General features: G+C 38.3%; 1 protein-coding gene across 1 annotated transcript in view; it reads left to right on the top strand.

Annotated features, from left to right (window-relative positions):
• Positions 1–5444: 5444 nt before the first annotated feature.
• The window catches only part of SCN9A (sodium voltage-gated channel alpha subunit 9), a 137461-nt gene continuing 129295 nt past the window's right edge, over positions 5445–13610 (top strand). Inside the window, exon 1 of the mRNA XM_053665234.1 lies at positions 5445–5519. The gene's annotated coding sequence lies outside the window, so the exon portion shown is untranslated. The remainder of the gene's footprint in view (positions 5520–13610) is intronic.

Here is a 13610-nt window from a genome sequence, read left to right as displayed (position 1 = left end):
GCCAAGCCTCGTGTTAAAAATTTCACATGCATATGTGTTCTTGTGGAATCCTCAACAGACTCAGAAGGGCAGGTATTGTTCCCAGACGAGAGAACTAGCTTCTAAAGTGTTTAAATATCCCTGGCTGGTGTAGCTCAGTGGATTGAGCAGGTGTCTGTGAAACAAAGGATCTTGGTTCGATTCCCAGTCAGGGCACATGCCTGGGTTGCAGGCTAGTTCCCAGCAGGGAACGCATGAGAGACAACCATACATTGATATTTCTCTCCTTCTCTCCCTCCCTTCCCCTCTAAAGATAAATAAAATCTTAAAAAAAAATAAAATAAAGTGCTTAAATAACTTTCTCATACTAACACAATTAATGAGATTCACCTGCCTTAGAAGCCTAATTTTTAAATACTACAGTCTGCTTCACCCTTTGATAAGATTTATTTCATCTTTTTTTTAATGGAAAGATTTTCTTTAATATTGACCCTAAGCATAGTTGTTCAGCCTTGTTTAAGCATAGGGATTTTGAACTTAAATGTAGAAAAGAAAGAAGATAAGATTGCATTTTTTTACAGCTTATTACCAGTGATACTACAAAGTTAAAACACTGGAAAAGGGATAGAAAGCGCAGTGATTGATGAAAAGAATGCTGAAAGAAATAATCACATGAATTTATCAAAACAGAGTCATCACATTCTCAATTCCTGAGAAATATGAAGTTCCTGCCAATCCAGCTTGATGATACAGATCAGTTTTCAACTACGTATAATGTGGGAGACTTCCAAAACCTGTAGGGTAGATCATTAAAAGCTGCAATTAGCCAGGAGCCATCATTGCTGCCTTCTGTCGCCATCCTCTTCCTTCTCTAATTCCCATAAGGCTGATGTTTATAACATCCCTTAATGTGAGTTGATGGCCTAAGAGAACAGGAAAAGCAATTGTACCAATTGGATTTCAGTTTATACTTCACTGATGGTCTTGTTCAAATATATATTCAGGGGGAGTGTCCATAAATCAGAAGTACACATGGATGGCTGAATGTTCAGATAATATCCCCTTTTTCACCAGAGCTACTAAAGCACAGTATGTAATTAATTCTCTGATCAATATAATGGAGCAAAGATGGTAATTTCAACAAATGGTGCTGGAACAAGACCACTTGCAAAATGATATCCACATGCAAAAAATAAAATAAATGAGTCTAGTTATAGACCTTACTCTCTTCACAAAAATTAACACAAAATGGATTACTCCCTAAATATAAAATGCGAAACAATAAGACTCCTAGAATGTAACATAAGAGGAAACTTAGACGACCTTAGATATGGTGATGATGTTTTAGATATAATGCCAAAGACACAATCCACGAAAGAAAGAATTGATAAATGGACTTCATTAAAATTAAAAACTCTGCTCTGTGAAAGACAGTATCTCCAGAGAATTAGAAGAAGAGTCATACATGGGGAGAATATATTTGCAAAAGGTATTTCTGATAAAGGGCTGCTATGCAAAATATACAAAGAACTCTTAAAACTCAAAAATAATAAAACAAAAATCCTATTAAAAATGAGCCCCAAACCTTAATAGATATGTTAGATATAGAGAAGAAGATATACAGACAGCAAATAAATACATTAAAAAATGCGTCACATCATATGTCATTAGGAAAATGCAAACTGAAACAATGCGATACCTCTACACACCTATTACAATTGCCAAGGTCTGGAACACTGACAGCGCCAAATGCTGGTGAGAATGTGGAACAACAGAAATTCTCATTCATTGCTAGTTGTCACTTCTTACAAAACTAAACATACTCTTTGCATATGATCCAGCAACTGTATACTTTGGTATTTACCCAAAGAAGCTGAAAATTTATGTCCATGTGAAAACCTGAGCATAGATATTTATAGAAGCTTTATTTATAATTGCTAAAACTTGGAAGCAACTGAGATGTCCTTCAGGGAATGAATACGTGAATAGATAAATAAAATGTCATATAAACAGACAATGGAATATTTTTTAGCGCTAAACAAAATGAGCTATCAAGCCATTAAAAGATATGCAGGAAATTTAAAGGTATATTATATTACTAAGTGAAAGAAGCCAATCTGAAAAGGCTACATACCTTCTGCTTCCAACAATATGATGTCTGGAAAAGGAATATGACATCTGTGGAGACAATAAGAAGATTAACGGCTGTCAGGGGTGTATAGAGAAAAGGAAGTGATGAATAAACAGAGCACAGAAAGTGTTTAGGACAGTGAAAAGTACTCTGTATGATATTATAATGATGAATATGTATTATTATACATTTACGTAAACCCATACAATGTATAACACCAAGAGTTAACTCTAGGACAAGCTATGGATTTTGGATGATTATGACGTGTCAATGTAGGTTCATCCTCGAGTAAAAAAACAAACGGTGCCATTCCGGCGAGTGACGTAAATTATGCGAGGGGCTGCCCATGTGTGGAGAAAGGGGAATAATGACAAATCTCTGTACCTCCCACTCAATTTTGTTGTGGACTGAAAACGGCCCTAAATTTTTTTTTAATATGAAAGGTTTTTTGATGACTTTCTAAGACTTTTGACTTATTTTGAACACCAGGTGGCAGTAGAGGCAGCATTTATCAAAATTGAATGAGGAAGGAGGAAACTGTGAACTGCATGTACGCAAATTAATAGCATGTCCAGAGTGTCCACCGTCTGCACTGTGCTAGTGTCTGCACGGGGGCGCCTCTGAAGGAAACAGTCATAAACCGGTGAAGTAAAGAAAGCTTCACACGAGACTATAGCTTCCACCTAATCGTTTCATTTGATTGTTTTCTCTTCGAAAAGTGGCCTTTGTAGAGAAAATACAAATGCATGGTGCTTACAAATAACAATTTCCAGATCGAAAATATGTTTCGATGAAATAATATTCAATTTAGATTTTACTTAGAAAACTGCACACATTCACATAAAAGAAATCTAAAAGAGGAGACCTTAAAATTAATTTGCACACACCTTCCAATTTAAAAGGAGGAAACAAATGCTCAGATTAGGGTATATGTCCACAGAAAGACCTGGCAGGTCAGGAAACAGTGTCCGTACCCTTTCCTCAACACTCCAATGAGATTTACCTCATCTGACAGGCTTGATTTCAGTCAGTAGGCTTATTTGTGAATAAATACATTGTTGAGAGTTCTGTTTCCTTTATTGTTTTCTTCTACACTTAACAAATTTTATTTTCAATTCACAATTATAATGTAGCCTGGCTAGTATTTTCTAAATATGTACATTGTCTCCATTGGCCATGGAATAGCCGCTTCCCTCTGAAGATACTTCATTAAGCACACAGGCTCCAGAGCCTGACTACTTAAAATACAGTGAGCTTATAGGCTCTTTCATATATTAGCTGTGTGGCCTTGGGAAGGCTGTTGACTCCTTCATAGTTTAGTTTCTTTTACCTGCAAAAATGGGATGATAATATTACCTACCTGTAAGAGTTGTTGTACAGGTAAAATAAGTTTAAAAAATAAAGTTTTAAAATAATACTTAATATATATTAAAACTTTGACCAGTGTTATCACCCAGCCCAATATCCCATCACTATCCCCAGTGATGTTTTCTGGGTGCTGTTATATGGCATTAACTATCAAAGGTGATTAACTTTGAGTATTTTGGAATTTTCTCATCAAATCTGTATTAATCATATTAATGTTATAATTTTAGAGCCATTTTTAGTTGTCTTAATTGGCTAGAGTCTTTATGTTCTCATTTATCCTCTCAAGAAAAAATATAACACAGTTTTGAAACCCTGTGAGTTCTAATGATTGGGTCATGGATTTTTCCCTGACAGAAGGGAGATCAAATGGCAGAGAGCTCTGAGAGAAAGGGTTGCTTGAGCTCATTTTATTTCTTGGTGACAATTTAGTTGAAGGCAAACCCGAAGGTGCCAAGAAAAGAAAGTGGCATTGATTGCATCTAATCAAAAAAGGCTGTCACCTAGTACAGTTGAACTCTTATGTCTGCAACCAGTCAAGGAAGAGAAGGTGACTAGACATTGTGAATTATCCCCAGATGGCCAAGTTCACCCTTCAGTGGAGATCCTCAGAAACTGAAAGTTTCCTTTCTTCAGCAGCACATCTTACAAGTCAAGAAAGTAAGGGTGAAAAGCTCAAGGGAAGCCTCAGAAGCTCAGTAAGCAGCAAGGAAGGATAAATCCTGGTGTGTTTACCACTGATATCATGTCCATAATACAAGGTGTTGAAGCAAACAACACTGGTGCTGCAAATGCCCATCATTCAGATTTATATTGCAAAGGGATCTGCCCCTCTTTTAAGGCCTGGACCCAGAAACCCACGTGGCCCCAAAGTAATCCTCTGACTTTTTCCCTTGATGGAAATTTAATCATCTCTTTGAGAAAGATAATTCAGTGCTGGTTTCATTAATCTTCCTTATAACAGACTGCTGTAGAAAACGCATATACACACGGATTTAAAAAGATTTCTAGCGGATCCCTGGTCTAAGACAGCAGCCTCTCCCCCACGTCTCCCTCTCACCCACAACAACCTCTAACTCCTCACTCCACCTTAAAAGAAAATGTGTTCTTTCGCTGCCTGGAAGACTCTGCAACCCGATCGATCGATTAAAAAAAGAAGAAAAGAAAAATTGTAGCTTAGATACGTCTTGCGCGCCACCGCCCGTTCTCCATGGGCAAAGCCCCTGGAGAAGGACCCGAATCCCAGTCTCCAATCCTCGGAGCCCAGTGGCCAGAAGGCATCGTTTGGGCCTTTGCCATTGGTCCCCACCTCCTCTGCCGGGAGTTCTCCTACGGCTCTCCACCAAGCCACACTAAGTGACTTCTCGGAAATGCTAGCAGATTCTGCTGAGCAGCAAGGGAGGAAGGGGTAATGGAGTGGGGGTGAGGTAAGGGAAGGGCTACAGTTATGGATGGATGCTAGGCACACATTCTCAGGAGCGCGTGCTCGCGTGTGCACACACACACACACACTCACACACACCACCCCATTAGGGTCTCTGTAAATGGGAGGTCGCGACCTCTCTATCTTCTACTTGTCACACAGTGCAGACGCTGCAGCATCGCCACCACCACGCCCCAAGCTGGGTCCCACCCCTGCCTGGCCAGCACCAGCGGAGGGGAGGAGGGACAGTGGGTGGGGTCAGGGCGGGTTTCGAGGAGTGGATGGAGAAGGAGCTGCTTGGCACTCGGTGGGGCGGGGCTGCAGCGGGCCAGGGCGCGCCCGGGAAGGAGGGGCCCAGTTTCCCCGCCAGCCCTCGCCAGCGCTTCCGCGGGTGTCGGGTGTCCAATTCCTCGGCGTGGCTGGCTGGGGCCAGGCTAGCTTGGGTGCCAGAAGCTGGCAGTGGCGGGCATCTGCTGAGCAACAGGAGCCTAAAGAAAGAGGAAGCAGCAGCAGCAGCAGCGGAGAGAACGCGGGGAAAAGGCCAGGAGTAAGGAAGGGTCTCCAAAGCCCGCGTCCTTCTACGGAGCGCTGGGTGGGCATGACCGGTGGGCAAGGTTTCAAGTAAGTGCCTTTTCTCTGGCTCCTTTGGTGCTGCGGACGGGGAAACAACCAGTCCCTCCCTCAACCGCCACACCCACCTGTGTCCTTAATCGCATCTTTGGTCTTTGACCACCCCGGTACACGACCCGGACTGCTGAGAGGGGGGAAGCTGGGTGGGGTGGGGGCCAGGGAGCTGGAGTGGCAACTGTTTCCTCCAGCAGGGCCGGAGCTACTCACCTTGTGAGTTTGCTGCCAGGTTCTGAAAATATGGGAAGGGAAAGGCAGCTGTCTGTACCTGATGACTTACTATCTGTTATCTGTCGATGTTAGGTTTATTTTCAGTGCCAGGGACAGATGGTATTTTTTTAGGGGCAGAAACGTGTGTTTCCCATTGGCAAATGTGGGCGTGCAGAACCAGCAGCTGGTTGTTACTACTTGTGGGGACAGCGAAGAAGCGCCGCTTCGGAGCACAAGACCACAAATAGTTGACAGCTTCGCCCCATTTCTCCACGTAGTTTGTTTTTCGGATTAAAGACTTTTGTAGTGAAATTCAGATAAGATTCGAATCATTTTAACTTTTGATCAACTTCAACTGAAACTGTCATTTACTTTTAGAAAAAAAATACTTCTGTTACTTGTATTAAAGATAGTTAAAAGATCAAGGCAAAGTTACTAAACCAGAAAATTTAATGCCAACTTCGAGATTATAGCAAAAAATTCATTGATTATTTTAGTGGGTTTTTTTTTTTTATTACAGTTGAAGCATTCCCAGTAATATATATCTCCTTTGAAGGTAGGATCAATTTTTATGGGAAAGAAGCTTAGGGGAGTTTCTAAAAAGCTTACTCCAATAAGATAAAGACCAAATCAACATTAGATTTTAAAAGATGGATTTTCAGTTGCAGAATGTCAGTATTGAGAAGCCAAGTTCCTTTTAGAAACACAATATTCTTTTCTATTTCTCCTCCTTCCCTGTGGGCAGGAGGGAGACATTTTTCTTTCCTTCTTCTGATATTTTAAAATATACTTTCACATTTTTGCTTTAACATAAACAAAACCTATGAATATAAATATGTAAACCAAATCCAAGTATTAAGTAGTCCATTTTATTAAGGAATCTTTTAATTCTTTTTTCCATTACTTTTAAAATTTTAAAATAGAACTTACTTTGTTGGGATTTAAAAATTATTATTTAAAAGCTAATCTAATCAGATCCCTATATGTAGAATTATTATGATTGTTAGAATGGTGCATGTTTATTCACAACAAGATGCTAGGCAAAATGTGGCATTTAATATAATAGAGAATGTGCCCTCAAAGCTATTATCTATATGATAATAGCTTTGCTTAAGGTCATTTTTGTAGTTTGTAAGGGTTCAAAATACCTGTCTGCTAGAGGTCCCCTTCTGGGAGCGAACTACTGTGCAGTCATAAGAAACAGTGACATATGTTTATAGAAGCTAGGTACACAGTCACCATGATTTTTATGGTGCAGGGCAGGGCTCACTGGGTACCTGATGCTTCTACAGAGGAAAGATGAGTCAGATCTGGCACTCTGCCAAGAGCATTTTGGTGCCTCCTTGCGTCTCCTAGGACCCAGAGAGAATCATGGGAGCCCTCCTGTGGTAGGTAGTGCTTGTGTTTTTGCTACTTGTGGATGAGATGAGTTTTGATAACAAAGAAAAGGCAACAGTTCAGAGATGGAATAAGACGGGTCCTAGTCACCTTTTTAAATATGATCACCCCACTTTCTCTGTAACAAAGACAAAAAATACAACCTTACATTTTGCATGAATAATGAAAACTAATATTTACCCATTATCTGTTCCTATTAGGTGTATAGAAAAATGTGTGAAGTGCTGGGAGGATTTCTATGGCATTTTTCTAACCTCATAAAGGAGCTTAATGTTCATTAATGCAAATGGGTCATTCTAAATGTCCTAATACTCATAACTTCCTAAAGCTCTCTTCTCAGATTCATTCCTACCCTCTCCTCTACCATTTGAATAAATGCGTCCACTATCCACCAAGTGTCAGTTGTTCTCCCTTCCTCATGATGGTGTTTCATCCCTAACCAGGCCACATTTAGCTCTATGAATCTTATTGTTCAGGGGCACTTCTCTTCAGTTATACTCCTCAGATATATATCTCTTCCACCCTGTTATGTGTATGTGTAGTGCCACCAAATTAGGTTATACCATTATCAGAATTTACCTGGGTTCCAGCTACAGTCTTCATAGTTTACTCTAATTCCGTAGTTTTTTTCTGCTGCAGGTAACTCTTTATAATAAGCAATGATGCCTCTTCTTAAAAACATTCATTGGTTCATGGCTGCCTAGAAAAATGTGAATAATGCAGAAAAACAGAAACTGGTCAACAGCAAATTTTTCCTGTTAGATCCTTCCTACTCCCCACTCTCTGATCTGGCCCTTCTCTAAAACCTCATTTGCCCTCATCTATATGCTCCAGCCACACTGGTCTTTTAGTACCTGGAACACACAGTGAAATTTCACTTCCTAAGGTGTTTTCAGGTGCTGTTCCCAGTGCCTGGACTATTTCTTCCACTCTGAATGGTGAGCTCCTTCGCAAACTTTGAACCTCAACTCAAAGGCCTCTGATCGTTCTTGATCACCTTGTCAAACGTAGGTGGTCATCTCTCAGTCTCTGTCTTGGTATCTTGTATATTTCCTTCATTTTGCTCATTATATAACATACAGTATTTTGGTGGGTTTATATATTACATGCTCCATAGAGCACATCTTCATTGTTGATTCAGCTTCTAGTACAGTGCCTGGCATGAAGTAGTGTGTGTGAGTGAGTGTTTCTAGATGTTTATATGAATTGTAAAGTACAAAGATATGACTTATCACATCACAGAGCACGTCAATCAAGTAAACATATGCATTTTATGATTTAGTTTATTTTTAAAAATTTTTTTAGAGAGGAGGGAAGGGAAAAAGAGAGGGAGTAAAACATCAATGTGTGGTTGCCTCTTGTGCACCCCCTACTGGGGACCTGGCCAGCAACCCAGGCATGTGCCCTGACTGGGAAATCAAACCAGTGACCCCATCGTTTACAGGTCACTCAATCTACTGAGTCACCCCAGCCAGGGCTGATTTCTTTTTCTGTTGAACATCTGGTACACTTACAACCCTGTACTATGATTTTGAAAACATAAAGTTAAAATATCTAGAGATGTATTCCAGTCTTTAAGCAGTTGTTTAGTAATAATATGTTCAAAGGTAAGTAGGTTTTAATGCATCTTTAGGAAAGTGGTGACCACAACTGGATTAAAATATATTTCATAGGAAATTTGAAATACATAAGCCAATGAGACTTGAGTATGAATGAATCCTAATATATAACAGTGACTGTATTAGGTTTAAATCTGTATCTTTTACCAAGAATTTAGGGTCACTCGGTAATTGCTAAATTTCAAATATTATTTTATAATAATATGAGTACTTGAGCAGGCTCAGCTGATGTAAATATGGTCAAGTCAGGTGAGGCCTTAGATCCACTGTTCATGTGACCTAAGTTGATGCTCAGTCCAGGCTCAAAGGGCAAACTATCTCACAAACCCGAACTGTCCACAAACAAAGGCTCAGAGAGAGACTGTGGGCTAATCCATGAAGATTCATCACTAATATTGGGTGCCAGAGCAGAGGCTTCAGAATACATGCTGGTTAATGATAGCATCATACACACACACACACACACACACACACACACACACACACAGAATGTGGCAATAGTACCCTTGTTATTTTTTTTTGAGACTATACTTAAACATAAACCAAACAGGTAGTTTTGCTATTAACATTTGGATGGAGATTTTGCTTGCCAATAGGTGACCAGCATTGGTTCAAGACATCATTTTTGTTTTGGGGTTTCTTTCTGTATGCATAAAGAGCTTGCTAATTGTGTCTCTTTTGAAGGACTAAACTATTTTATGAATTGTCACCAGGGATTTTGTTACATTTGTTACTAAGGTGGCAGTTGTGGTTGTTGTAATGCCTTGGAGAGTGCATCTGGATACTAACTGAAGATGGCCCTCTTTGTACGTGTCATTAGATTAGCTAATTTCTTCTGATACATGGGTAATGCAGCTTCCTTTTTCAGATCTATATGAAGTCAGATTACCACTTAAGATGGCAAGGTCATAATAAAGGATGTTCTAAAATTTTATAAAAATAATTCTCGTCGGAGGATTTAGGGGAGAGCATTCACAGAACGTGCATAGACCTTTTTTGTGGAATATGAAGGAATAGTTTTGGTGTCTTGCCATCTTATGAAATGAAATTTCCTCATTAAAGATTTACCTTGCTCCTCATTCCTTGTATAGCTGGAAGGAAGTGGCCTTGGACAACAGGGAAAGACTCAGCTCTTGGCAGCTAACGGTAGAGCGAAGTTTGCAGGAATGAAAGTTGGGTGGTGAGGAAAAGTGGCAGATTGTAATAAAGAAAAACAGTAGACCAGAGTGCCTTGAATGGTGTCTTTGAACAACCTGCCTCAGACAAATTTGAGGTGACATTACATATAGAATTGAATTTGATATCTTTTTACCTCACTGAGAAAAGAGTTCTCTATTTCAAATAACTATTGCATTTTTAGTAACAACATACTGTTATTGCTCTTTTTATATGGGAAGTGGAATATTTTTGGATTTTTAAAGTGATATAACAGAGCCAAGTATGCCATATATTATTACTCAACTATACCATTGCTTTAATTGTCATTTCAACGCTATTCATTTTATTACTCCCTTTTGTTGTGTCAAGTGCCTGAGAGACTGCCATTAGGGATCATAAATTTCTTTCAAGTGTCTTCTTGGATTTTTTATGAAGCTTTCTGAATCACTTGTCAAAATAAGATGAAACTCTAACTTCACCTATGATTGTTCACTTGGAAATTTAGAGGGATTAAGTACATTTACAATGTCATTAACCTACCATCTCTGCCCTGAAATGAATGCTTATTTTTCTTTCCCTTTCTCCTTCCCTTTTACATTTTGTCTTCTGAACATTTGAGGGATATGCCAATAACACAAATTTTGTCAAGTATTAGGTCAAACTATTCACATGGAAAATTGGAAAATTGAGCCTCTATGGAAGATTAATAAGATTAGACAGCTGAATTAAAATATAAGCACAAAGACATTTCTGTAGAGAATTTTAGTGAAATTTTCTATGGACTATATGCCAAAGTTGACTCCCTGTGTCTGATTATTTAGAAAAAATAGGGGTGATTTCACTATATGTAGTGTCTTTCAACTATATTAGTTCTCATAAACTGTGTATCTTAGAATATAATGTAATCATGATTGTAAATAATGCTGCAATGAACATAGGGGTGCTTATGTTCTTTTGAATTAGTGTTTGGGGGCTCCTTTGAATATATTCCCAGACACGGGGTTGCTGGGTCAAAAGGCAGATCCATTTTTTTTTTAAGATTTTATTTATTTATCTTTAGAGGGGAAGGGAAGGAGAGAGGGAGAGAAACATCAATGTATGGTTGCCTTTTGTGTGTCCCTTGCTGGGAACTGGCCTGCAGGGAACCAGCCTGCAACCTGGGCATGTGCCCTGACTGGGAATCAAACCGCGATTGTTTGGTTCGCAGGCCCACGCTCAATCCACTGAGTATGCAACAATCTTTATAAATGATCTTATCATGGAATAAAATAACAAAGTTTAAGTGATGATTTTTCTCCCCTTAACATATATATTCTTTGTAGCCTGGATAAACCTGGCTCATGGTTGTTCAGGTAGGATGAAAGGACAAGGGATCCTCAGGGGTCAGCGGGTAAGGAGGTTCTTACTGTCCTGTGAGATCACCCAACAGACTTTCACAGATGAATGTTTGTAGAATGTTTATGCAGAGAAGCTCTTTTGAAAATTCATATTCTGAACATACTGTATTTCAGAATGTTTGTAAATATTTTCGTAAAGTGTTAAAAGCACTGAGGAATAAATTTATATTCATATTGTACAGTGGTCTTAGTCAAGTACTTTAACCTCTCAAATCTAATTTCATTGTGAAATACATAGTGTCTATTTCTGAGGGTATCTGTGTAAATTAAATTAAATATACATATACACACTAAAAAAGCCATTTTAATGTCTTACATGATAAATGAGTTTTCAGTAATGGTAGGTAAACAATTGGTAACTCAGGTAAATACAAATGGTACAGCATTTAGACTTCATTGTTGCTACTTTTACTTTTCATCCTATTTCAATGGACACTAATAATGCAGCCTCCCTATTTTTAAGGACGATTATACATCTCTGATGTAGCACCATTCCATTTTGAACTTTTTATTACACTCTGTTGCTAAAGTTGTCAGTTATAGGCTATTACAAATAGTTTATATGAAGTATCTAAAAATGGGAGAGGTGTTTAAAAATCAAGAATTTATCTATCCATATGTATTATTTTTGCATTTTGAACCTGATCTATCAGAATTTTTATCAATGGAGAACAGTAGAGTAGAGATGACTTCCCAGTTGGTCTATTAGTATGTCTTACAACTAATATCTACTTTTATAGGAAATTTTCTTAAAAGAGCATATCACGCAATTTTTCAGTTAGTATGAAATCCAGCTTACTGTAGTAATTCAGTCATCAAGAATATAATTCTGAATTTTTAAGTCAGCAAATAAGATGTCTGAGCTTGAGGGAAATATTTGCCAGTATGTGCATTCATTTGCTTTGTTTCATTGGTAACACATTTACAAAAATCAGAATCTTATAAAGCAATAATCAAATTAAGGGTAATAATTAAATTATTTTTATTTGTTTTCTTTATCAATCCACGATTCTTCCTCAGTTACAAAGACTACTCAACTATGTATTGCAGGAGGTGGGCCAGGGAAATATCAGGAAGACAAAAAATGAATATATAACAGGTGTGCTGCCATGAAGGAAAATACGGACAACACAGTGTACATCTTGTTAATATTATGGATAATAACATCTTGTTAATATTACTGATGAGATCATTAATTAAACAGCTTCCACTATGGTGGTATTATTTCCACCAAGCAATACATTAAGGGATTTGCAAATGCTTTTCTATTTTTTTGGCAGTCTTTTTTTGTTTGTTTTGTTTTTATTGTTGTTCAGTTACAGTCGCCCTGCCCTTTTCCCCAATGCTCTCCCCTGCCCTGTCCCCACTCACTCCCACAGTCAGTTTCTCACCATTGTCCTCAATCGTTTCTTTTAAAAGTCTCATGCTCTACTGACTGAGCTAGCAGGGCGCCCCTCAATTGTTTCTTTTAAATCCCACAACCACCCTTTGAAGTGAGAACACTAATGCTCACAAGTTACATTCCCACAGACTCATAGTGATTACTAGACCTGAGTAACATGCATTCTTTTTAAAGGAAAGAAAACCTTACTCCAACAACATCAATACTTGTACACATCCCACACAGATATACCTAATGATTATTTTTCCAAGGATTCCACAAAAGCCTTTTACCCATAATGGAGCTGAAATAGTCTACATTTGTAATTAAATATAGCAAACTCTGTAGTTAAAATATAAGAACAAGAAAGAGAAAGATGAAAGGTTGTGTTTTTTTTACATTTTTTTATTGATTATGCCATTACATTTGTTCTATTCCCCCCTCCATTCCCCTCCACCCTGCACACCCCTTCCCCATCATTCCCCCCCTTTAGTTCATGAACGCGTGTCTCAAGTTCTTTAGATTCTGTATTTCCCCTACTATTCTTATCCTCCCCCTATCTATTTTCTATCTACTGTCTATGCCACTTATTTTCTGTACCTTCTCCCCCCTTCTCCTTCTCCCACTCCCCTGTTGCTAATCCTCCACATGATCTTCATTTCTATGGTTGTTTAAATATTCACCTTAAATATGTTCATGTCCTAGAAATTAAGAGTATAGAAAGTCTTAATTAGAGGAGTACAAATATTTTTAGTACCACAGATTGATACACTCAAATATAACCTAAATCATCATGGCAAAAAGTCAACTATTTATGTCAATTAAAGTATTTCTTTAATATCAATGATTCAAGGAGTTTACTCAAGGGTTTTAAACAGTTTTGAAAGTTAATTTACATTATACTTACAATAATTTTCTAATA

The sequence above is a fragment of the Artibeus jamaicensis genome, unplaced genomic scaffold, assembly GCF_021234435.1.
Source record: "Artibeus jamaicensis isolate MK-2021 breed Jamaican fruit bat unplaced genomic scaffold, CSHL_Jam_final contig_391, whole genome shotgun sequence".
Lineage (NCBI taxonomy): Eukaryota > Metazoa > Chordata > Mammalia > Chiroptera > Phyllostomidae > Artibeus > Artibeus jamaicensis.
The sequence above is the reverse complement of the archived record's forward strand: the minus strand, read 5'-3'. Positions and strand labels throughout refer to the sequence as shown.